The following is a 25,339-nucleotide window of genomic DNA, read 5'->3' on the forward strand; positions in this document are numbered from 1 at the left end:
CTACCCTTTCAAAAAACAGTTTTCACTGGTTTCCCTTTGAGATAAGGAAGGTCAGTAAAATCACTGAAATTTTCCCATTCTTTTTCCACTATATTTTTAGTGATAGCAGCATTAACACTATAATCTATAATGGAGGCTCTATTGAACCCTACTGATGTATTTTGGACGCTACTAAGGTTTGTGGAAAGATATAAATTTCCTGTACCTAAAATGGGTTTGTATTTATTATAACTGCCTTCCTTCACCTCATTGCTTATGTTGGTAATACATTCTTCTGGATACCCTCTCTCCTGGAACCTGGTAGTTACTTTGTGGCACTCCAGAATATAATCATTCTCATCAGAGGTCATTCGGGACACCCGAACAAACTGCCCCTTAACTATCCCTTTCTTTTGATATAAAGGATGGGAACTAGTGTATTGAATGTAGGTGTTAGAGAAGATGGGGTTTCTATGGATAGTAGATTTGAAGCCTGTTTTCTCTACGTTTAAGGACACATCCAAGTAATTAACTTGTTGTGTTGTAACCTGGTATGCCAAAGTCAAAAAACTAGTACTTTGATTTAGGTAATTCATAAAGTCATGTAATTGCCCTTGGGTACCTGTCCAAAAAATGTAGATATCATCCAAAAATCTAGTGTATAGGTTCCAGTATTTGCAAAATTCACTATTGAAGATATATTTCTTTCCCGCATACAGAAAGGACAATATCTGCATAAGTGGGGGCACAGTTGGCCCCCATAGCAACTCCAGTTACTTGTTTAAAGTATTCCCCAGAAAATATAAAAAATTGTTATGTAGAATAAGATCCACTAGTTCTATACTAAGGAATATTTCATTGTCACTAGCCCCAGGGATACTTCTAATTGCTTCTTCCAACCAGGCTAAACCTGTTTCGTGGGGTATAATGGAAAAAAAGGTCGACTACATCAATAGTGAGAAATAATAAGTTGGGAACATTTAGTTCAGGGGTTATTTTGCCCAAACATTCCCATGAATCCTTTAATAGATGCCTATCCTTGCCCTATAGTTGCTTTAATTTCCAGTCCAAAATCTTGGATAAGGGGGAAATCTTTGAGCCCTGAGAGGCCACAATGGGTCTAAGGGGGGTTTGTTATATCCTTGTGTATTTTGGGTACCCCAAATATAGAGGGTACCCTAGGGGTCTTATTCTTTAAATATAGATAGATGTTATAATCAATGACCCCTTGGTCAAATAGGTCTTTAATAGCCATATCAATTTTTTATATGATATGTTGATTTCATTGATTGATACTTGACTGTATCGAGTTTCACCCTGTAAAATGGAATTCATTTTACCCTCATACACAATCTTGTCCATGAGGACAATACCTCCCTCCTTGTCGGGCTCCATGACTCGAATGTTAGGATTTTTATTAAGATGGATGAGTAAAGCTTACTCAGACTCATCAAGGTTTGGTGTAAATTTCCTATATCATAATCTATCCCTAATTTGTTTCTCTATTCTTAATTCCAAATTTTTCAGCTGAGGGTGTATGGGAGGGTTAAAAATACTGGACATACTAGGTGTAGATCTGTCCCCATAATTGGGGTCAGTTCCAAATAAATTCTCCAAATTAATTTCCCTAATGAAAATTTTGAGGTCTATAATAACCCGGGCTGTATTGCTGGTTTGGTTAGGCACATATTTAAAGCCCTTGGAGAATAAACTAAAAAAAAAGTTTCCATCACTGGTGTGTTGCTATAATTAAAAATGTGAAAACCAGATCTACTTGTTACTTCATAGTTGTCCCCTTGGTAACATTTGGTTACTGGAGGTATGGAGGTTACCAGTTCTTGTTCCTGTTGTTGAAACCCCCTCCCCCTCTCTGTGGATGAAACTCCCTGTGAAAATGGTTGTTATTATTATTCTTTTGGTTACGAATCCTTTCCAAATGTCTAGGAAGAGGCTCATAGCTTTCTTCACCACTGTCCTCTCCTCCCCACACCACTACTAACATTGTTACCCTCCACATAGTTGCCGAGATTAGAAGCAGAAAATCTTCTGCCATTTCTCGGGTAGGTACTGTGGGAGGGTGGAGGCCCAGGGTATTGCTTGCCTTCATTATATTCCTTAATATCCCAATTTAGTTTTTCGTGTTTACTTTACACATGCTTACAAAAAATATATGTGAAGCTTTCAATTGAATGGCCCTCCATTTAGTCATAAAGTTCACAGTATCGATCCCAACCTCTAGCTATACGCAAATACACTAGGAACCATGCCTGTGTCCAATAAGCCTTCAATGCTTTGGAGTACATAATGGTAGAGCATACCTTTTTGAGCAATGTGCAAGCCCCTAAATTGTTTGGTAAATAGATGTTTCACTGCCACGATTCTGAATATCAGATGAAAACATAGCACTAGTGCTTCTGGTCACCATAGAGGAATGTCACAAGAAGTCACCCAAATCACTGGGTAAATCCTGCACAAGGTTTGCAGTATCCTTAAAATGAGCCATTTAACTGATAATGAAACCAATGAAAGGAGATGTCATTTCTACAGTAATAAGGTTGCACAAGACTGCAGGGACATAGAAAAAAGATAAATATGCAAATAAAGAGTTCCAACACTATAACTTCTCCATTTATTTTTATTAAGAAAAAATAGCCACTATATGATAATGCTCAACACAGAAAACAAAATTCAAACAATAGTTTCCTCACAAAGATGGCCTCATCATCCAAAAAGCTTTTTAAAATTGTTACTAACATCTGATCCCATGAAGATTACATCATTTGGAACATCTCCCAACACCATCAGTGACCTGCCAACCTATATAAACAGGCACCTTTTATCAACTCTAAAACACCAGTTTAACACTGCATGGAACACAATGTTATATGAGAAAAATTCTTTTGTAGAGGCCTTAAAATCATGTAATCAGAATCCCCTTAAATAGGAAGCAGCAATACAGTTTAACTAAACATTTCTTAACATTCTAAACAAAATGGCTCTACTCAGTTTAATTTCTCCAAGTATTTTGGGTTTCTAGTACCATGATGGGAAGCCATCGTATAATTAGAGCTCATGGAATTAGTATTGTTTCAGTTTTTGACATTAGCCAAGAGTGCACTTCTCAGCACCCCCAATGTGCCCAAATTGCCTCGTTCTGTATTTCATATGGGTTTACATGTACTCGTAGCATATCTAGGTTTGACCACATTTTTTTTAATAAACCCATTGCTTCTACTATTATTGGAACTGTGTATCCTTCCTCCACATTGCTCTTGTGTCTGCCTGTAAATCCTGTTATTTTATGACTTTGTATCTCTCTGTACATAGGACACTATAATCACTAGGTATAGCAATTTCAAAGATCAATACTACTTCTTTTTTTTTCATGGACTACTATATCTGGTTTTCTCACATCTCTTTTTTGGACTGTTGGTAATGCGTGATCCCATGTGTTACAAACTTCAGAATTCTGTATAATGCACTGTGGTTCATGTTTTCAATGCTTCCCAGCTACTTCAGCATAGTAGTATTTGCACAATTCCCAATGCAACAGTCTTGTTACATTATTATGCCTTTCAGTATACACACCCTTTGCCATGAGTATATCATACCCAACAACAACATGTGCGACTGTTACCATTTCTTTCTTACAGAACCTGCATTGTCTTTTTCTCCCACCCTTTCAATGAATTTTGTAAACCAACATGTACATAGTCCACTGAAATGGCCCTCCATTATTAGCTTTTCTTCTACTGGCTTCAGTTCACCTCTCCTTAACCATTCCAGTGCCAAATCTTGGTCAACATGACGTTGTTCCAGGAGCTCTCTGTACTTCCCAATTTCTCTTTCTTTTTTCCTTATTCTTTTCCTTATATTCTTTTGTTTCTGGCACATTCAGTTGCTGTATGCTTTTTGCTACTTCTAGTTTGATTTCCATCCTCACCTGATACAGAAACATTTCTGCTAAATGAAGTGAAGATGTTATCTTAGCCATTTTCTCCTAATGTTTTAAAACTTTCACTATACTTGGGATGAGGTCAGCATATATGTATGCAGTACCATGACTAGTGATCTATACATGCAATCAGTTTGAAAGAGGGCTATATCTCCTTCAGAATGGGGAATATACTGTGTTGTTATACATTGATTTTAAACATTATTTAGGAAGCATGAAACATTTTTTTTTGTTTTCTTATCCAGTTGATCCAATACCCCTTTGGGGCCAGTCAATCACCCCAAAACTATAAGTTAGAACAGGAAGAGAAAATTGATTTGTACATTTGACTTTATTCCTATAGGTCAAGACAGTTTTCAATATTAGTTTTAGTCTTCTGAAATATTCCATACTAAGCTTTATTCTCTTTACTTTAGGTTTTATTGTCCATCATTTATCTATTCCCAAATATTTAAATAAGCCTTCTTGCTCAAGTTCCTTTATATCACATTCCTGTCCCAGGTTGATATTTTCCTGGTGCTGCAGCTTTCCAGTTTTAAATATCGCTTTTACACATTTATCAAGACCAAATGTCAGTCTTATATCATCTGAGAAAGTAGTAACCATTTGTAGCTGCTCTTTCAACTCCTCATCTGATGAATTATACAATTTTAAATCATCCGCAAATAATATTTAAAAAATCTTTAAACAATGTTTTTTTTTTCAGGAAGGCAAATTGTAACCATATCCTAATCTGGTAAGTAACAGCTGAATGGGTTAATGGCAAGACAAAACAGCAACTGTGACAAAAGATCACCCTGGACTATCTTGCTCTGATTTTTTATCCCTGGGATAATAATTTCCTCTTTGTCATGGCTCAGCTTAAGAGTGGTTTAGTACTGTTTTATGGTCATTGTAATGTCATTGGTCAATGTTGGCTATATCTTGTAGATCAGTAAGCATTCCTCTATCCATGAATGTGGGATGCTACCAAATGCTTTTTGGTAATCAATCCATGCCATCCTTAAATTCTTTCCCATTTTACAATTCTCTATTACATGTTTCTTTAGCAACAAATGATCCTTTGTTACCCTTTTGTTCCATTGCCTATTTCTTCTTTTTTGGTTTTGTTTCAGTTTCTTTCACTATGTTTCCCAGTTCTCTATACAATCTTTTTGGATTATCAATTAAATGTTTTTTTTTTGTACTTTTAATTTATTTTATCTTTTTCTGTCTGTGATATTATTTTTAATTTATTATTGCAATAAAGTATTATAAATCCTGGTCTGTTTTGATACTGAGTTGCTTTTACCACATATATCTTTATAAGTATTTTTGATGATCTATTCATTTTTCTGTATTCTTCTAACAGTGATACTTCTTGTCTTGACTGCTTTATAGTCTTTGATATTTGATGCTTTCATGGTGGCATTTTACCTATTCTCTTCCTTCCCTTTGTTACTCTAGGTTTTTGTTGGAGCACTTTATTCATTATTAGTTTAGCTATACAGTAATATACTCTATTTATTTCTTCTGTATCGCATAAATGTTTTTCCCTTAATAGTCCTTATTATTGTGTTCATCTGTTTTATCAATCTTCTCCCATTATGGGTCTTAGTTACTTTCTGTAGTCTAATTAATTTGTCTGTCTTAGTATGTGTATCCATCACTATTGAATCAAGCAGGTCTTCCCTTTAATCATTTTCTTTGCTGTCTGTTTCCTGTAAGTATTCTACAGAAAATTCCAGAAAATCTTCCTGTGGCATATCCTCTGTAGATGGACCCTGTTTTATCTACTGCTATCTCATATGGGAACTCATTGGCCCATCATTCCAGAACATTACCCGTCCTTTCCTTGTTATACAAAATCAACTGGACTTTCATGCTGGTTTTTTACAGAAGCATCCAGAGCATCATGATGTGGCAAATCTTCTTCAGATGACGTCTTCTCCACCTGTTGCTCTTTGATCTAAGAGCCCATTATTACATCATGCTGTGACATTACCTGCCTGCATTAGATTCTCCATACTGAATCCTTCATTTCACAGATAATATATGAATTCAGTTTCTGCTTGCTTAACTTCTACTATACTAGTCCTCTTTCTACATTTGTTTTCTTATTTTTTGTGTTTTGAAATTGTCTGTATCTGGGTGCACTTGCCTGTATTCCTCTTCAAATATCTGCTGCTTTTTTGTATTTATTAGTTTGGCTTTCTCCTAGTGGGTATATAACACTGTATAATTCAGCATGGTCATATCAAGTGTGGTATTCTGTGTTTTTAGAGTGTTACACCAACTTGTTGAATAAATATTGTACCATAGCAGGTGTATTTTTCTGTCAGTTCCCCATGATTTTTTTTTATATCTTTCAAAACTCTTTAGATTTATTATTTTTTGTTTTATATTTTTGCATTTCATCTATCACTTCTTTTTTCTTGGTGGTCCAAAGTTTCTTTGCCTCGATAATGCTTTCCATGAATTTGTTGTTTTAATTAATACAGATTTTTATTTTTGACAGTTTTTCTTATGAAAGTATTTTTATCTAAAAATTCTGGGCTTCTAACATAATAGTAATGATAAATAATTTCTTCCTTATCATCAATAGTTCATATTTATGGCTCTTTTGTGGCCTGTCAGTTATGTAGGTTTTGGGGACTATTTCTTCCTTCTACACAGGAGAGACATCTTCTAATGAACATGGCCAAACCTGGTTACAGGAGTAATATTTTTTGTCTCCTGGGGATTATACACTACCTTTTTTCTGGTCTTGGCACCAGTATGTATACCAGGATTGGGCACTTTTTTATACCGGACTTGTGCATCAGCTGAGTTTTTCAATTTTTAAACCTCCCATTCCCCATGATATATAAAACAAGGTGCACCACATGAAGGTACTGACCAAGACTTGAAGATGAATTCAGTTCCAGCACTACTACTGCCCTTTTGTTACTGATTTAATCTCTCCATTCAGATCCCTAAAAGATAATGGAGCAAATGGCTCCTGTAAGAAAAATGCAAATAAAAATAAACTCTCCCCCTAGCATAAGCATTCAATGAAAAAACTGATGAGGTAATATATAAAACCTGGTTGACAAGGTTAAAGCAAAAAAACAGAGCTGAACCACCAAACCTTCAAACAGCTTTGAAATATTACTAAAAGAAAATAATTGAAAGCAAGAAAAATTGCTTCCTTACACTACAAAATGGAAACCCAAACAACCCAAAATTCTTCTGTAAATCAATGAAAGAATTGCATAAGAATAAATAGCCAACCCTGTCCTGTAGTTTCCCCCTAAACTATTACCACCAACTTCAGTATCACTTTTTCCAGACCATCACCGACCTTGTTAATGATAATAACACCTACATGACCAACACCTTGTATCCCATTATCCCAGTGTTTATAAATAACCTTCAGACAGTCACCTTAAAACTAATCCCCACAGGCGCAATCAAAAAGCTGCTAAAAAAATTAAAACCTTCTAGAAAAGTACCTTAACATTTCTGTAGAAGACATAGCCTACACAGTTTCCATTCAACCCAACAGGTCAGTCCAGGAACAGTGCTTTCTAGGCATTTGGAAAGGATCCTGCAGCCTGTCTTACATACGTTAAGGGATAACTCTGAAAAATAATTCAACTATTACCCAAGTGATATCTTTCCACATCCTTCTTAAAAATCCTTCAGAAATTTCTCCATACTCACTTGGTCTAATATCTCCCCTACACAGCACAGGTTCTGACCCAGTCATAGTGCTGTAACAGCATTTTTAGATGAATACTGTTAGCCTCAGTTGGATTAATGGGAAACAGCATCCTGTCTATTCTTAGATTTCTCAAAAGCATTCAGCACTGCCTTGTACATTGTACTCATTCTTAAACTAAAACATGTAGGCCTCTCAAACTTAGCCCTCCAATGCCTCAGTGAATAGCTTTCAAACAGATGCAGAGCTGTCAAATGGGAGTCCAGATGTTCCTCCATTCTTCCAGTTACATAAGGGGTACTTTTTTTATAAATAACCTTCAGACAGTCTCTAATTATGCCATGTTCATAAAACATGTAGACGATGTACAGCAGAAAAATCATAACTCATTATTATCAAAAACTATCATTTTCCTACATTGTATCCTGGTTTAATAACCTCCAAATCCTGCTAAATTCCAAAAAGACCAAATTGTTTCTTTTTACTCCCAAATCGCACAATGGTAGTAAAGTAGACCTAACCATTATTTCCCTAAAAACAACACTCAGATTCAACAAGTTACTCAAAATAAACTAGTTGGGGTCACTATTATTTATGCTAACCTAAAATTTGACTTACACATACAAATAGTGAAAAAGATGCACCAGAAGCTTGGACCCTATGCTGCATAAATACATTTTTCATTAAAGGCAGCAGAAAAACTACAGCCTCAGCCCATCTATTTCCAACAGTGCTTCATCCCACACCCATACTCACTAATCTGCACTCCAACATTCCTGCTAAACTACAACAATGTTACAATAAAACTGCAAAATTTACATGCAAACTTCCATATAAGTCTTATCATTGCATAGCCCTCCAAAAACTCAAATGGCTGGAACTACTCCAGCAACTCAGCTATACTCAACCACTCCTGGAACACAATTTAGTTTAAAAACAACCAAATGTCATGGTCTAAAAATATCCTTGTACCAGACATAAGAGGTCAGTGATCCACATACAAATCCTTACTTAGCATTCACAAAGCTAACGATTCAAAAAACAAAGCCTTATATGGTAGCCGAACTTAAATACAATCAAAATATACACATTACTATTAGTGGGTGCCACAGATTTACGTACTTGTTTTATGATTTTGCTGCATGTATTGTTTTTCCTTCTTTCTATTTTTATCTCTTTCTCTTCTATTATTGTAACTGTAGAGCTTTTTTCCCTGGGCCTTCGCTGAAAACAGGTCCCATGTCCATTAGGATTTTCCTAGTAAACACATGCAAATAAATACATTTTATGCAGTCCTCTTAAATGTCAAGTTTTAGCGGTGTATACTTCATTCCCACAGTGCCGGTTCAAATAAAGGCTGTCCCTCCTGTAATAAATCCCCTGTTCAGAGGATAGTTAGCTCAAACACCTTGACAAGTAACACACGTTCAAAACTGATGTGAAACAATTTATTGAATCATAAAAAGTAAATCCCTGAATTAAGTGCTTCCATCTCCCCTCAGGAGACTTCATCAGAATCAATTAACAAAAAGATTTACCCATATTAAATACTCCACAAACTTATTCCATTGATTAGCCAATTAACTGACTGGTAAAATTTTAAAGTGCTTAGTGCTTACAAACAATTTTAATTGAACAATGCAATAATTCCCATTCTTGTTGAGTAAAGGTGTACATTTCAATATAAATATAATAAAACTCAATACAAACTTGTAGTATAATATTAATATAAATACTATAAATACTGAATATACAAAAATTAATCTTAAAAAAGCTGTTAAAAATATTAAAAAAATACATAAAATAGAAGGAACAAGTTGGTGTAACACTCTAAAAACACAGAATACCACACTTGATATGACCATGCTGAATTATACAGTGTTATATACCCACTAAATGCAAATGTGTGCAAACATTTTTTTGTTATATTTTTAACTTATTACTACTTTTTATTTTTTACTGTGTATCCACTCTTTTGGGGTTGGAAGTCTGTAATTTGAGGGCTGCGGTGATGAAAATGTGGTCATTTAACCATGGGTTGCTACAAGCTACAAGTTGAGTGACAGAGGAGGGGATTATTAGACTAGATTAGAATTTCATGAGATGGTATGGCAACTGAGGTTAGATGCTTGTAGCAACCCAGGATTAAATGACCACATTTCCATCACCCCAGCCCTCATACTACAGGCTTCCAACCTCAAAAGAGTGGATACACAGTAAAAAGTAAAAAGTAGTAATAAGTTAAAAATATAACATTTTTGCATACATTTGCATTTAGTGGGTATATAACACTGTATAATTCAGCATGGTCATATGAAGTGTGGTATTCTGTGTTTTTAAGAGTGTTACACCAACTTAGTTTGTATGTTCCTTGTAGTTTATGTAATTTTTATATATTTTGTAACAGGTTTTTAAGATGAATTTTTGTATATTCAGTATTTATACTATTTATATTTATATTATACTACAATTTTGTATTGAGTTTTATATTTATATTGAAATGTGCACCTTTACTCACCAAGAATGGGAATTATTGCATTGTGCAAGTAACATTGTTTCTAAGCACTTTAAAATTTTACCAATCAGTTAATTGGCTGACCAATGGAATATGTTTGTGGAGTATTTAATATGGGTAAAACTTTTTGTTAATTGATTCTGATGAAGTCTCCTGAGGGGAGATGAAAGCGCTTAATCCAGGGATTTACTGTTTATGTTTTCTTGTCTTTATGTTTCAATAAAGTGTTTCACATCAGTTTTGAACGTGTGTTACTTGCCAAGGTGTTTGAGCTAACTATCCTCTGAACAGGGGATTTGCTACAGGAGGGACAGCCTTTATTGGAACCGGCACTGTGGGACTGAGCTTTTTGTGTTTTTGTACTCAAATATAACTCCCATCAGCCCCAAACCCCTATACTTCAAACAATAAGAAACAAAAAACACTTCAACTTACCAAACTTCTTACAAGATCTACAGCTCTATAACTGGTCGCAACTGTATTATCTACCCCTAGATGAAGCTATCAAACACTTCAGCTCTACCTTCCTAGAGATACTAAACAGGCATGCCCCTCCAAGAACTGCCAGAATTAAATCTAAAACAGTTCCATGGCTATCAAGGGAAACAAGGCAAAAAATAAAAGAAAGGAATAGAGCCTGGACAGCCTGGAGGTCCAACAAAAACCCAGCAACACAGCAAACATATCAACAGATAAGAAATCTTACTAAGAAACTAGTTATGCAAGATAAAAGAAATTACTTTATCACCCATCAAACCCAAATTCAAACAATCCCCAAAAATTCTGGGCAGGCTTAAATAGGTTACTACACCCTGGAAGAACCACTACTCCACCCCCAACAACAGGCCTAACAAAAGAAAACATATCTGAATCATTTAACTCATTCTTTACTGAGACTGTACTTGCCCTTGCCCAAAAACAAACCTATCCAAATACTACAAGTGCCCCCCCAAACCTAACAACAGCCCCACATTTAAGCTACAACCCACCTCAACCTCCTATATAAGAAAACTACTATGCTAACTAAAACCAACAACACTAGGAGTAGATTCCCTCCCCAATGAATTCTAAAAATTAACAGCAAATGAAATAGCTAAACCAGTCTCAATCCTAATAAACCGATCCATCTCAGAAGGTTCAGTATCCTTGATCTGGAAAACTGCCTATATCATACCCCTACACAAAGGGGGAAATTCTTATGACATATCTAACTACAGACCAATAGCAATATTATCCCCACTTGCTAAAATATTAGAAAAGTGTATTTACCATCAATTAATGACCCATCTTATTGATCAAGAGCTCATATCTCATACACAGCATGGGTTTCGGCCAAGACATAGCACAACCACCGCCCTGCTAGCATTCATAGATACCATTAATCACAACAGGAATAATGGTAAGCTTTCTTCAGCCCTCTTCCTAGACCTATCAAAGGCATTTGATATGATTAACCATGAAAAACTAATATCCCATCTTGTAAACCTAGGCTTAGATAACTTATCAGTCTCCTGGTTTAAAAACTACCTCAACAATAGACAACAGGCAGTACAATGGAATAATAACTTGTCTCCACTCCTACCGGTAACACTCGGAGTACCTCAGGGATCTATACTGGGCCCCTTGCTGTTCTCAAGTTTTACAAATAATCTCCACTCAGTCACAAAAGGTTCAAGCCTTATTCAATATGCAGATGATTCAGCTATAATATGTACCATACCTCCACAAAAAGACACAGGATAACTTTCACTCAGTGGAAACATGGCTCACTGAGAATGGCTTGATACTCAACCCCAAAAAAACCAAGTTCCTACTATTTCATCCCTCAACTACTACTGCCCTCACATGCACCTTTACTATCCACTCTAATAACGGTATCCCCATATCACCTGAAGCCCAGACAAAACTACTAGGTATTACTATTGACAATAAGCTCAAATTTGATGTACACATCAATCTGGCCATTAAAAATACTAACAAAAAGCTAGGTAGCCTCTGCAAACATAAAGCATTCCTGACCCATAATGCTAGAACTACAATTGCACATACACACCTTCTCTCAACACTACTGTATGCCTCACCCATCTTGATTAACTTATCCAAAACAGAAATCAATAAAATGACAACCTGCCACAATCAGATAGACAAATTTGCCAACAACAGCTCCTACAGAACACATCACTGCCTAAACCTAAAGCAATTAGGCTGGATGGAACAACCTAATCTACTTATTTATAATCAGCTGGTTACTACTCACAAGATACTCCATCAACAAAATATATCACCCTCACTGGCTAACATTGTCCAACAATATTCCTGTCCTAGGCAACTCTGCTCAACTGACAAATTACAGTTAACTGTTACTAGATCCAACAACCATGCTGGAGACTCCCTTTACTCTTCTTATGTGGCCAAAATCTGGAACTCCCTGCCTACATCCTTATCCCTGATTATCTCACTACCTACATTTAAAAAAGCTATCTACAACTACCTCAGCAACAAATGGTTATGTCCCTGTTCAACTCCAGACTAATGCCGGATCCACTCCAGTACTATTGTAACCATTGTCCTAAACTAGAGTCCTATCTGTTACTTGCATATAAATGTACACCACATCAAAGGTATGATAACATACATATAACAGTGTTAGTATGAACAATGTAAAATTGTTTAATGACTATTGTAAAATGTATCTGTCTGTAGTTTGTAACTTAAGTATCTATAGTATATACCTATAAGTGTCAGTAACTAGATACCCTTATGGATCTAGATGAAATATGTACCCAAGGTTGTCTGTATGTTCTGTAAAAATTGTCTCTTTGGAGCTTTTCTCCCCGGGCCAACTCTGAAAATGGACATATATCCATCTGGACTATCCCGGTTAACAAATGTAAAATAAATAAATAAATAAATGTGAGGTTCTTGGTTATGTGTATACTTCATTGGTTTTACTTTTTATTTTATTTTATTTTAATTTTTCTGTTGTTTCTCTTTCCTTCTGGTTAAGGCATTGGGGTCTCATGATTAATTCTCATGAAATATTTAAAGGCATTGCACAAAAGTTTATTTTTAGTTTTGCACTGATGGCACTTTAGCCAAATGAAGGTAGAAGAAATAAAACAGTCTCATTGGCTCAGAAAGCTGATCACTGACAATTAAGAGCTTTAGTCCTCTGCTCTAATTGATAGACAATATCACTATATTTACAATTGTTTGGTTATGTCACTGCTACAAAAACTAATTATTCCACTATTTATGCATTTATGGGTAATATGTATTATTCTGTTTGGTAAGAACTACCTCCCAACTTCAGATTTTCAGTTTCGTCCCTACTGAATGATCTGTGTGCCTAAAACAGGCCATGCATTTTGTGGAAAACTGAGCCAGGAAATGCCTCGTTTTACCTTTGAATGGTTGTAGCCCATTTATTGGAGTTAAGATTCTTGCTGTCTCCAATCTTTCTACAAGTTTATGTATTATTCTGTTTGGTGAGAACTACCTCTCAACTTCAGACTTTCAGTTTTGTCCCTACTGGATGATCTGTGTGCCTAAAACAGGCCATGCATTTTGTGGAAGACTGAGCCAGGCAAGTGTCTTGTTTTATCTTTGAATGGTTGTAGCTCATTTATTGGAGTTAAGATTCTTGCTGTCTCCAATCTTTCTACAGGTTTCTTATGTCCTTGCAGTATCACACTGGCTCCTTCCATGTAGCTGCTCTCCTTCCCACAATCACCAAGCTCCATTGATTCCCCTCAGGCCATGGGACTGGCACTATAATACTGATGTTGTCACCTTGTGACTCCTTATAGCCTTCTCACCTCCTGTATTCATTGTAAGTATGACCTTTCAGGGTTTTAATTTAATCTTCCGTCTCCTGCACTAATCACAATATAGTGTTGAATCAAATCTTTTCTGCCTGGCAGTTTTCAATCCACATCCTTCTTTCATAACAGAACGTCTTTAATTTCTTGTTTTTGTGCCTTGGATAATGCATTATCTGTCTGAATTACAGATACAAATGACAATTTAATTTCTTTACTAAGCTTGCAAGTCTCTCTACTAAACTAACTACATAGATTAGCACTTCGTTCTATGGTTTTAAAACAATCATATATGATACATATGTTCTGGTGGTTCCCATTCAGAAGCCTGAAACATCATAAGCCTACTAATATCTACCAACTGACCCTGACCCTAACCTAACTAAAAGGTCCGTCTATTCTCGCACACTCACCTGACCCGGCGCCCTAAAACTCTAACAACCGCCCCCACCCCCACCCCAATATTTGTCACTATATACATGCCTAACTAGCCTAAAACCCTCTACTCACTTAACCAAAAAAACCTAAAAAATAAAACCAACCGCCCCCCCTTAATGCCAACCCCAACACACCCTAACAACACAACAGCCACGAATGGGAACCGTTCTGGTATCATATGATACATATGTTCTGGTATCATATGATATATATGTTCTGGTATCATGATACATATGTTCTGGTATCATATGATACATATGTTCTGGTATCATATGATATATATGTTCTGGTATCATATGATACATATGTTCTGGTATCATATGATATATATGTTCTGGTATCATATGATACATATGTTCTGGTATCATGATACATATGTTCTGGTATCATATGATACATATGTTCTGGTATCATATGATATATATGTTCTGGTATCATATGATACATATGTTCTGGTATCATATGATACATATGTTCTGGTATCATATGATACATATGTTCTGGTATCATATGATATATATGTTCTGGTATCATATGATACATATGTTCTGGTATCATGATACATATGTTCTGGTATCATATGATACATATGTTCTGGTATTTTCCTGCCATTCCGTATAACTCTAGTTACCTTATTTATTTCCTTTATAATTTTAAATGGACTTTGCCATTTAGCCAAAATGCATGTCTTGCTGAGACAAACTAAGACAGTGCCCAGTCTCCAGTTTTACAGTGCCTAGCCTTGTATTTCTAATATACACCTTTTGTTGTACACTTAAATTACCTTTAACTTGACACAACAGGACTGCCCTGCCTCCATGAAAATGATATCTGCTTTGCTCCTTTTTCAAAACAACTAGAATTTCTGGTTGCTGAAATCGTTCACCTGCAAATCTGGCTAAAACACAAATCCTCCTAGCTAGTCTCTTTACAAGTACCACAATCCCTTTTTTCACAGAGAATGCTATAAACACATTCTACATTTATACTGCAAAGTGCTGTTCACCTATAAGGACTCACTTGTGTGCAGTTTCTGGATAGCCTTTACTAGCATCACTTCATGTTGTCTCTGAAGTCTTTGCTTCCAGGTGTCCACCTTACTCATACTGACTACTTTTGAAAGTAAATTTACTGCACAATGCTGTGCCAGAAAAATCAGTTGTTGTCTGTGAAATTCTTTTATCTTTCCTTTAAAATGACTGCTTGTTACATTGACCACACATTCATATATTATTTTGCATATTATAAAACACATTTCTTGCTAACCATCAAAAATTTTAGTTTGATACATGCATCATAACATTTAACCTTGGCACTTGATTGTTTAACTTCACAGCTACTGCTCTGCACACGTGATACATCCACAATAATCAAAATTTATGAATCCCTCCAGTCAATCAGTTTTTGCTGAATGTCTTGCATTATCATAGGTACATTGTGGATATCTATGGTTTATGTAGTACACCACTTATTGCTTAAAGCTTTCAGGTTTTATCCATTACATAACACAGGGTTTTACTTATTTTGGATTCCTCAGTCTTCTGATCCTTCACCCTGTCAAAGTGATTCTGAGTTGCTGCTCTTAGGGATATATTTTCCCAACTAAATACACTTTCTACAATTTTTTCTGATTTGGCCCAGACATGCACTCCTATTTAGAACCCTACTGTGGTCTCTTACTATCAGCTTACATACTCTGTACATCAAGTCACTTTGTAACTCAAATAATAAGAAGTAGGAACATTGTGTTCATCTCTGTCCGCTATAACTTCCGCTGTATGTTCCCTTACTCTTCTGAAAGTGTCATCTTCCAGTTCTGCTTCTTGAAGTGCAACCAACCTTTCTGAAGGTCAGCCAGCTCTAGAGTCTCTTTAAGGTCAACCTGTTGTGAGGCAGCTAGGAGGACAAACACTGGCATCTGCGTGTCTAACTCTTCTTGTAGAAAAGGCAACTCATGCCACTGTTTTTTGGTGTTGGTTACTATCTTCAACTTATTTAATTTTTCTTGTATCTTTTCTTCAATTGATGCTTTTTGAAAAGAGGGATAGGATAAACAGTATTAGGCAGATATACCTATTGATCAAAAATTTGACATTCTGCCATATTAACATGCAATTAATATTTCTAATCACTGCATGTTCAAATGTGAAGACTGAGGGATGATTAAGATGCATTGAGATATGATTTTTTTTATGCTTTAAACATACAAAAATCATCAATGTCTGTGTCTGTAAATTTGGAAACATTGGTGTGAGCTGCTTCAGAGGTTGATGTTGATGATTCTTTTATGTTTAAACATTAAAACAAATCAGATTTCAATCCCCCTTAGCATCCTTTGGTCCATACATTCAGACAGGGCAATATTATTTCTAATCTTTTTTTCTTTAGAAATTTTGCATTTAAAAAAACATGAGAGGAAAGCCTTTGTTTAAATAAAAGTGAAGAATATATAATTACGACTGTAGACGAGGGTGGTATTGTGATAATATAAGGTACACAGGCTATACTAATGTGACAGAATGCCAGCCTTTTAATCAATGAGTATATTTATCTTCTGCTGTTGATCCTGCCTCACTTTTCAAAAAGCAAATGGGTAAGTACCTTACCAGGACAGAAAAGGAAGGAACTAAAGATGAAAAATAAAAAAAACAGCAACTTGTAGTTTTGGGCCCTCCCCCAACCCCACATTTTATATTTTCTTTTGAAAATTAATAAGGGAAAGTTCCTCTTCCCAGGAAAACTAATAGTATTAAGTAAGTCTGTATTAACTGAGCCAGTTTCATGTTTTTTGGAATATTACTAAAACCCCCTCCTTCATTTAATTCCAGATTGACTTAAAGATACTACTCATTTTTTGAATGTTCTAAAAGATAAGAGGTTTAGAAATGCTGCACATTTAGTTACCCCTGATGTCACACCACTTTACACCAGTCTCCCTCATGAGGCTGTGGTTATATATCTTTTGACTGGAAATGAACATTATAATACTGAGTTTATTGAGTTTCTTATTGATTTCTTGCATCAGGTATTAACTAAAATGTATTATTCTTTGAGAACAGACTTTTTTTTGAATGTTAGTGGTACTTCAATGGGGCTAACTGAACTCCCATTTATGCTGAAATTGTTTCTAGTCTTTTTTGTTGAAGAGCAGTACATTTGGAATAGAGATTTAAACAACTTTTCACATAATTTTAATTCTTGGCATTATTTTGTGGATGATCTTTGGATGGTTTGGGAAGGGGGCTCATGTTGTATATGATCTTACCAACAAAAAGTTTGTGATTCTTTTTAAAGTATGACATCATCTTTTTGTAATGGATTTTTTGCAAGTAAAAGAACCAAAATTTATTGATGGTGGCTTTAGTGCCACTTTATATAGGAAAACATTTCATAAGAACATTTTATTGCTCAAAAAGAGGTGTCACCCCATTTACAGTTTAGAAGAATTTGAAGTGAGAATTATGATTTTGTTGATGAGACAGAGACACTAGCTGACAGATTTGTGGAGAGAGGGTATGCTTGGAGGTATCAGAAAAGTAAGGTGTCAGCTTGAGCTGGTTCATAGATTAGAAATACTATGCTATAAGAAGAGAACAGCGGGCAGTACAATTAGTATTGGTAGGCTGATGTTCATATCTGGGACCAATACATTTTATGACAATAGTGTCATTAATGAACATTGGCATTTCATAGTTGGAGACATAGTTTTTGAAATTTGGGTGAGGACTGAATGTAATTTGGGGTACCAAAGCAGGTGAACTCTAAGAAATTATTTCTGAGGATATATTGATTCTGGCTCATGGGTATGTTCACCATGTGGTGCTAGAGTTTATTGTACTCATGTGGTTAAAATTAAATATTTCACTTCAGTAAATACAACTAGGGTATTTGAAATTATATATTTGATCATGTGTTACACCATTGGTGGCTTATTTAGTAGTATGTCAATGTGGCTGTTTTAACATGGGCAAACATCATTGCATTAAGAATTTTGAATAGTGGTTCTTTTAAGTGATATTTGATGGGGTTGTGCATGTCGCCCATACGAACACTTACTGATATACCACATAGGACAGTTTTATTTATTTATGTTTTGAGTGGATAAGATCATAGGATCCTCCACAAAAACATATAAATATTTGTTGCTTAAAAAAAAGAAAGGTTTCTCTTGATGCATTAATAAAGCCAGGTCTGAATGATAATTTTAAATATATTTAGACATAGTTCTGGAAAAACGGATTCAAACATGCTGGTGTTAATTTATTACAGATGCTCTCTGTATATTTGGATGCATTTACACAATTACTTTTTTTTCAGTGAAGACAGTTATGGTAGCCTTTCATAAATGACGCATCTGTTCAGTGGGTGCATTACTACTAGAGTGCCACTAGATGGCAGCATATTATGTATGTGAGGTTTGATTTGTGACTTTAATTATTTCAGTTCTTAATAGGTGAAAAACTGACCATGTGAGTTATTTGTTGCATTATATATTGGTTACTCAGCAGACTCACGACATTGAGAAAACCATCTGGCAAAATCTTGGTGCCTTGAACTGTTGCAAGACAGGAACTAAGCATTTGGCCAGTGTAAATATATATTTTTTTACATTATTATATGTATATACTGAAGTTATTCTAAACTTCAGTATGTCAACATTAAAAGTGTAGACTGCAAATGGCTAAAAAAGAAAAGATTGACACCTAAACATGAATGCTCTGAGGCACATCCTTGGACGATGCAAACAATACTACTGTTTTTTGTGAGGGGGGGTGGCAAGGTCCCCTGCACAATCCCCAGCTATATTATATATACTAAATCTACGATCATACCTCTCAAACTCGTAGCACATGAATTGTGGACAAAGCCAAACATAATGAGGGACAGTGGCCCACAAATAGGGACAAGTTTTCAGTATTGCTCTTATTAAGTTAGACAGGTCATAGAATAACAGGTTTGCGTTAGCATGCCTTTTCCATAGTGTATGAAGTCTGACACTCTAATGTCTGTCATTATTTAGTGATTGCAAATCTTAGTGATTTGCCAGAAAGCAACATATTTTATGTGGAGCAGACCTAAAATATGAGACAAAAAATGTGGATGTTGTACAAAAATCTGGACAGCTAGAGAGGTTTGCCCAAGACTGCACAAACCCTGGGAAAGAGGTATATGGGTTTTTCATAGATGAATACAAGACTAACTGCTCTATCAATAGCATTAGTTGTGGTTTCATAACTCAGTCTGTTTGAAACTATATGAAGACATTTATTTTTGCTTTACATTGTTGACTGCTATTGATACTATAGTTGGAGATTTCCAAAAGTTTTCTCGTGTACAGAAATGGCCACATATAGAGGCACCTCATCTAGCATGGGGGTGGGGGGGGGGAATTGTATAGATAATTAACTGCATAATGTTAATTAGCTTTGTAATAATGCAAACTGTAAAGTTTTAGGCAAAGATGACAAAAATAAATAATATTGAAGATATCATTGCAGTTTGATAGCGTAGTGGCAACAATAAATGCATTTATTAAAAGGTGAACATTAGCTCCAATAGCTCCTTATAGCATACACTGAACACTTTAGTTGTTTGCAGCCATACCAATGTCTGTAAGACACTGACCTTCCTGAAACTGATTTTCTACTGAGAGTGCCATGGCTGCAAACTGTTCACTGATAGGTAGATCAAAAGTTTAGTCCCACCTCCTCATAGAAAAGGTAACTACTAACTGTCTCAATTTAAGAATGCTCAGCACTGCCTCTAACAATTTATTTAAAGTTGTACAGCATTCCCTCTATGTAGCAAAGGCATTCTTAATTTTACAATAAGTATGTCCTTATGGTCCACTTTGCATACATTTGGAAGTAAAGTATTTCCAAATAAATAATATATTATCTAATACAATAAGGATAAAAGGCATGGCGAGTTAAGGTGTCTGCATATTTTAAGCCATAGTCGCAAACTTATAAGCAATATGAAATATAGTAGCCCTTTAAAGCAGAAACAAGGATGCTCCTTAAGGATGTTCCTTTTACTAGTATAAGGACATGCCCCTCTGTCCAGTCCCAACCCTCCTTTAACACATTTTATTAAAAAAAGGTATTCTTTTTTAAAATGTAGCAAATGGTTATTATAATTTATACTTACCTGCACTGAGTACTTCAGCACTAATCTTTTATTAAAAAAAACACATTTCTTTTTAAAAACAGTTGCTACAGTTTATACCTGCTTACACAGAGTGCTACAGCACTCAGGTTTTAGTTGACATTTTTTTTATACTTTTAATCTGTAGTATACTGTTTGCTACAATATAGCAAGCAGTTGTTACAATTAAGACCACACATGGACAGCCGCAGTGCTCAGGTCTGACTGCTAATGCAATACCAGCTTTTAAAAGCCAGTATTACATTAAAGAGCAATCGGGATTGACTGATCATGCCCCCCCCCCAACACTTTGCATTCAGAGCTGTTGCCACTCTTGACCCGCCCTAGCTAAGATACTCCTTTAAGGCACAAAAGGCATACACACACACACACACACACACACACACACACACACACACACACACACACACACACACACACACACACACACACACACATTCAGGATCATTAAGCCACTCTCCTTTTCACTTACTTTTCTTCTATCTCTGCAGCTCACAAGCAGGTTGCCTGTAACAGGGATCAGTATCACAGAAGAGTTAACGTGCTGGTCTTATGTACTTGTAAGCTTAGAAGCATCTAGAAAAGGAAAAATGTATATGTGTATCACATAAAATAAAATGTAATTTCTTAACTAAGTAAAAAAAAAATCAGTTTATCAGCCTGTCAGTTACAGCATTTCTAAATGATCAGTAATATAGTCAATTATATTTATGTGACATTATTATACTGAATCAGTAAAGTACAAGAAAGCATAGTACATCAGTAATAATTAGTTTGAAAGTGAAAGCATACCTGATCCCAAATCAGTACTTAGTATTTACTGTTAAACCATTTAATTGCAAGATTACCTATGGCATTTCACTGAAGAAATGAATGCCATTATTCAGTCATATCACAGTAAATGAAGTAATAGCAAAGAAAGTGCCGCTGAATCCCAACGACTACTTGTCAGCAGTTATTCATTGCATTACTATTAGTCGCATATATATAACTGGTTAATGGTAGAGTCATAGTTGGCATTTAAATGCTCTTACTTTCATTTTTGTGTCATTGAAATAAAGACATTTGGTACTTAACACTTCTGAGTCCTTTTGCTGTATCCATCATTCTATGTTTTCTCCAGGTCCACCAATGTCTAGGACAGCTTCACTGCAAGTCTTCCAGGTAAGGGAAAGAGCACCGTCTTCCCCCTTGCCTACTTGTGGACTACTTAACAGTGTGGGGCAATGGCTCCACCCTTTTGGGCCACCAGGAATATGGTAGCCTGGTAAGCTAGGTAATAAACTTTAGGACCTGGTAGAGGCTGTATTTGAGATCAGAGCTGGACCATGGTCAAATGGGGCCCTAGGCAGTGTAATTTATTAGGGCCTTCCCCATGTTCCCACTGAACAGCTATTCAAGTGTCCCATTATCATAAGATTATAGGAGGTTACTAGGCTATTGGTCCTGAGGCCCTTATAAGCCTAGCCTAGAATTTAGCCAATGTTTAGACAAATCAGCACCCAATGCCCCTGTCCAGCAGGGACACAGGTGGAATCCCAAGGGTATAATTTCTGTTTTCCATCCAGTTATCCAGGTTGCACTTAAAAAGGGGTAAAGAGGTACTCTGCTTGATGTGGACAGGGAGTCTATTCCATAGATGGTGGAGTCTCTAGGACACAAATCTGTCCTGCCAACAAGTCCTGTTGATGTTACAGGCCAGGTTGAGGCCACGCATGCAGGTTACTTGAGTGGAGCTTGACTTGCGGATATGCAGCAGTCCCATCAAGGTGGGGTCCGTGATCACATTGTATGCCAGACAGAGGTCACCTCTGAGGAGTGTGTATGAAACTGAGTAGAGGGATAGGGCTTTTAGCTTATCTGTGTATGGTAGATGTTTGAGGCCCTGGATTCTCCTGGTGAGGAACCTCTGTGGTTTCTCCACCTGCTGCGTGTGCTTTGCAAGGTACATGCCAAAAGGGGCATTGTACTCAATAATGGGTCTTATAAGGGAAGGATACAGGGATGTTATGACCTCCTTATCCTTGGATGAGATACCCTTACTTAAGAGGTGGGCCATGTAGAAGGCGTTCTGTACAACAGAAGCAACATGGTGGTCAAATGTCAGGATGCTGTCAACCTAGGTGCCCAAATCCCTCACAGCTGATTGCATGCTTAGGACGTTGTTATTAATATAATTATTTGTGGGGACATGACTCTCCCCAAATGGGATGATGATGCATTTTTTAGTATTCAGCTTTTGGCCATGTTTCTGGCACCACTCATTTGTCTGAGTGAGACCCTCTTGGGATGTCCACATCACTGGTGGAATTGATGACCACACCCAGCTTGCAGTCATCTGCAAGCTTGCATAGCCATAGCCCATTTGTTTTGGCCTACAGCTCAGAAAAGGATATCCCAAATAAGAGAGGCTCCAAGACCAAACCCTGGGGTACACTGCTTGTTATGGGTTTACTGCTTGAGGAGGCTTCCCCTATTTTGACTATGTGGGTTCTATTAATGAGACAGTTTGCTACCCATCTGGTAGCATATGGGTTGATGCCTAGTTGAGAGAGTTTATCTATTATGCTTGAGTGGGAAATAGTTTCAAATGCTTTGGCCAGGTCAATGCAGCCTGTGTGCACATCTTCCCCTCATCCATGGCTTTGGAGACTGTCTCAAAGAAATCAACCAAATTTAGCAGAAATGACCTTCCCTTGATGAAGCCAAACTGTGCGGAATCAAGTGTTTGGAGGTTGCCAATGTCCTTGTTAATGAGGTCCATGATAATCCGTTCCATGGCCTTGCAGATCAGGCTAGTTAGGCTGATGAGTCTATAATTTCCCAGATTGGTGGATACACCACCTTTATGTAAAGGGATGACAGTGGCTGTCCTCCATTCAGCTGGGATAAAGCCAGTACTCAGGCTTTGATTGAACAGGGTGCCTAATGGTGCTGCAAGTTCCTGCCTGAATTCATGCAGGATGCAGCCTGGGATGTTATCAGGTCCCATGGAGGCTGTAATTTTTGCCTTTGAGAGAGCAGTGATGACCTGTTCCCCAGATATAAGGGGAAGGAGCGGGTAGTGGGGATGTCCTGATTTACTGATGGGGAGATAGAGGGGTAAAGGTTTCAATAAATCTGTCAGCCAACAAGTTTGCTATATCTACAGCATTTGTATATGTGTTGCCATTGGCCACCAGTTCTGAACAGATGTGGGTGATTCCTTTGAGATTCCAGAGATATGTAAAGAAGGCCTTATGACTGTCTCTAGTAGATGTGGCCAATTTGGACTCAAAGTTTGCTTTGGATGATTTCACTAGTGCTCTTATTTGCTTGTTCAAGCTAAGGAGACATTGCTTCCAATTGGGATCCTGCTCCTTCTTGGTCTTGGACAGCAATTTTTTTCCTTTTGTTATAGAGTTTATTTATTGCAGATGTTCACCAGACAGGTTTACTCTTCCTTGCGGAGGATGACATAGTCCTGTTGGGTATTCTTGATTCCATGCATCTATATAAATGCTCATGTAGTGCGTGCTTCGGTGTAGTTTTAGATATTGGTGCAAGTTCCTATAGAAGGGGAGGGGGTTGTGAAGCTGTTTATACCATCCTTCAGAAGGCTGTAATCAGCTTTGGAGAAGTTTTTTTTTGTCTGATCCTAGCTGGGGGGGTGGGGGGGGGATGGTGACTTTGAAAGTGACAGCTTTGTAGTTGGATCTTACCAGGAAGGATGATAGTATAGGGATGCTGCATTGGTTTCTCATGTTGGTTAATACAAGTCCAATATATTATCACCTCTTGTGGGGGTATTGACTAGCTGTTCCAAGGCATTTGCATTGACAAAATCAAGGAATCTTTGGGCATTTGTGTTCTGGCATAAGTAGTTCTTCCAATCTATGTTTGGGAAGTTAAAGACACCCAGGATCAGGGTAAAGGGTTGAATCTTGATAGATTCAAACAGGTCCAAATAGGCAGATTGGGCATCTTGAGTCAGATTTGGGGGCCGGTAGCTAGCTATGATTTGAATAGGGGTCTTGTCAATGGTCAGCTGCACCTGGAGTGTCTCCTGTGCATCATACTGTTTGACCAGCCTGGAGGTGTGTATGTCTTTAATGTATATTGCAACTCCACCTTCTTTGGCTTTAATGCCCACACTTTTGCGTTTGAATGTATGATATGATGAGTAACCAGGTAAGGCCAAGGTGCTCTCCGCAGCTTTGAATCAGGTTTCTGTGACTGCACAGATGTTAGCATTTTCCAGGGTTAGGAATGCTTGCAATGAGTGCAGTTTCATGTGTGGACTCCTGGTGTTTAGCTGCATACCCTTTAATTTGTGTTTTGTTGAAATTTTTATGTTGGTATTTTTAACCTCATCACTTTTCCTAAAAAAGGCACTAAAGGGGAGGCAAGAGCCTTTGCCAGAAGCCTGAAGCTCAGGTGAGACACATGCAGGCCATCTCTGGCAAAGCATCGTGGTCTGTTGATGATATCTTCCCAGGCTGTCAGGTACTGGATCCCCCTGGAATGACATCAGAATCTAAGCCAATTATTAAAGCCAATCATTTTCTGTTTGTATTGAGGCATCATTCTGGGTGAGGCATCATTCTGGGTGATGGCAGAATGCTGCTTAAAGGCTAGGGACATACCTGCCTTGGACACATAATCAGTGAGCTCAATCATGTATCTATTACTTGCCTCTCTCTTTCCCCAGTTGACATTAAAGACTGTTCAAACCTGTGGGTATGCATACTACTCCTTCTTTACTTCTACAATGATTATGGATATTACAGATATTTGGATTT

This window comes from Protopterus annectens, chromosome 1.part1, assembly GCF_019279795.1.
Source record: "Protopterus annectens isolate FY-2018-M chromosome 1.part1, PAN1.0, whole genome shotgun sequence".
Taxonomy (NCBI): Eukaryota; Metazoa; Chordata; order Ceratodontiformes; family Protopteridae; genus Protopterus; species Protopterus annectens.